The 2284-nt window shown below is 36.9% G+C and overlaps 1 long non-coding RNA gene across 3 annotated transcripts; it reads right to left on the bottom strand.

Annotated features, from left to right (window-relative positions):
• Window positions 1-16: 16 nt before the first annotated feature.
• Window positions 17-2162, bottom strand: LOC140966542 (uncharacterized). Of its 3 annotated transcripts, none has more exons than XR_012173393.1 (4): window positions 1594-2162; window positions 1345-1410; window positions 1017-1239; window positions 17-931 (listed from the first exon to the last, which is right to left on the bottom strand). It is a non-coding gene; the product is annotated as an uncharacterized lncRNA (long non-coding RNA). The 3 variants fall into 3 exon arrangements; XR_012173392.1 differs by having other exon boundaries at window positions 1345-1853; window positions 1960-2162; XR_012173391.1 differs by having other exon boundaries at window positions 1345-2162.
• Window positions 2163-2284: the final 122 nt, after the last annotated feature.

The raw sequence follows: 2284 nt of genomic DNA, 5'->3' as shown, positions 1-2284 counted from the left end.
GATGGGATGGGATGGGATGGGACGTGCGGCGTTTTCTATGTAGAAATAAGTTGTTGAATTTTATCGATAAAAATAATACATCCTTGACTTTTTACTTCAGCCGTTGGATTGGATTTCCTTCATCTCACTAAAGGTTGTTTCAAACTCTTTTTTGACTTTTTACTTCAGCCGTTGGATTGGATTTCCTTCATCTCAACCAAAATCTTTTTTTTTTTATTTTTAATTTTTTATTTTTTATAATAGCAACAACAAATATCCAATCCAAAATATTAAACATACGCGTCATTTCGCCCTCTAAAAACCTTCTTTAAACACCATACCTTCCTTTCCCCAAACTGTTTCCTACGTTAACATGCACACGCGAATGACTTAAACCCCCCACCACCTCTCCTTGTTTCCGTGGATAATTCTTTTTTCCCAAAGACAACTTCATTTGCATGCACCGCTTCTTTTTCTTTTTTTTTTTTCCTTTTTCTTAGTTCGAGCATCAGGTTCTCCATATACTCTTACTTCTACCCCAGCAGGGCGGCAGAAGAAGATGGGGGAAGAGACTGATCAATTTCTCCTTCCTCTACATCTTCCATCACATTTGGAATACTAGTCGGTTCGCCATTTTCCTCCTCATCTTTCATGTACAATCCAAGTTGTTCCAAAGGATTTCAGTCTCCAAAATTGAAATCACCAAACCCATCATATATGGGTCTGATCTTCAACAAATTAAATTGTTTCAACCGTCTTCTCCATCTAGATCGGAAAATAAATCCCATTAAACCTGCAAATATAAAAATCTTTTAGATAGCAAAAACTCAGGGCTGACCCTTGAGTATTGCTTCTCGGGCTGGCTCTCTCTGCCTTTTCAATTCAGCTGCAGCTTCTGCTCGCCTTTGAGCATCTTCCGCAGCTCTGGCTTCTGCTTGCGGCCTAGCCTTCTCTGGTCATTTGATAGTAAATTTGTAAGTTCATTTTCTTCAGATTTCATCTACCAAAATAGTTATCAAGAAACATGTTAGAGTAACCTCTTTTTTTGTGCATCTCAAGCTCTTCTCTCTCCCGTCAAAGTTTCTCGGGACATCCTTATCATCCTGCCAGGAGCGGACTCAAAAATTGTGGATATGAAGTAACCCTAAGGATTCAAAGATTGTTAAACATCAAAGGCACTAGAAGAAATCCACTTGGAATCATTTCCATGCGGCTTTAGCAGAGAAGTTTGTTCTTGCTGGTTCAACTCACTGACAGATGCTGCAGAAAACCAATTGCACATATATTAATATCCATGAATGGCTCATGCCACAGAAAAAAAAAATCAACTTATAATAGTTCTGATCCGGAGCAAACATAACGTACAATGAGCTCTGTCCTAAAAAAATAGCAAATATCAAGACGGATCATCCCAAAATCCCGAAGATGGTGCTGCACAAAAAATAAACTGATACCCCTAAACAAATTCAGAGCATTATTTGTTAGAAATAATTGTAGTTCTAGTAATTTACAGCTTCAAAATCTCCGGCATGAGTGTTAAGGCATGGAAATGGAAGATAAAAGATAAGACCTAACAAAGACATTAGACATAACTGTAACATAAGGACCACTTACAAAGTTCATCAACTGGCCTGTCAACACCAGACTTTTTTTCGACTCTACTGTCACAGCGACATCATCATGAAACGTATAAAGGTAAAAAAATTCCAATGCAAATTTGCAATATAGATAAAATTTTGATATTAGATGAAAACAAGAATCGACATACAAAAAGAACAATAGGATATCGCCAGCAAATACCTGTGTTTGTTTTAGACCGGAAGAATCTTTGGAGAATTCATATCCCTTACCAGATGTTGTCCTAGATTCAGGTCCTGCTCAATCGAGAAATCTCAGAAGCCTGGAAAAGATAAACTAACAAGTACAGAATAATAAAGAAACAGATAAATTCAAATAAATCCCAGAAATATGGGCATTTACGTATTGTAAGGAAAGAAAGTTTGATCACTTCAAACTTCTGATAATGATGGAATGGGCTAAATTTATTTTGGCCCAAGGAATGTGAGTAAATTGACAGTTAGAGAAAATGGAAGGCACATCTTGTACACAATTAGAGGATAGTGGGAAGTAAGGAGAGTAACCCCAAAGAATTCAGACAGAACAAAAGTAAGGGATAGATATGAAGAAAAATAGAGGTGGGAAAAAATATCGAAATTTCGGTATATCGAGATTATCGTAACGAAAAAATTCCGAATTTTCGGTATATCAAAGATTTCGGTACGGTACGGTAACAATACCGAATTTT

Source organism: Primulina huaijiensis, unplaced genomic scaffold (assembly GCF_012295235.1).
Source record: "Primulina huaijiensis isolate GDHJ02 unplaced genomic scaffold, ASM1229523v2 scaffold207052, whole genome shotgun sequence".
In the NCBI taxonomy this organism is placed as follows: domain Eukaryota; kingdom Viridiplantae; phylum Streptophyta; class Magnoliopsida; order Lamiales; family Gesneriaceae; genus Primulina; species Primulina huaijiensis.
The sequence above is the reverse complement of the archived record's forward strand: the minus strand, read 5'-3'. Positions and strand labels throughout refer to the sequence as shown.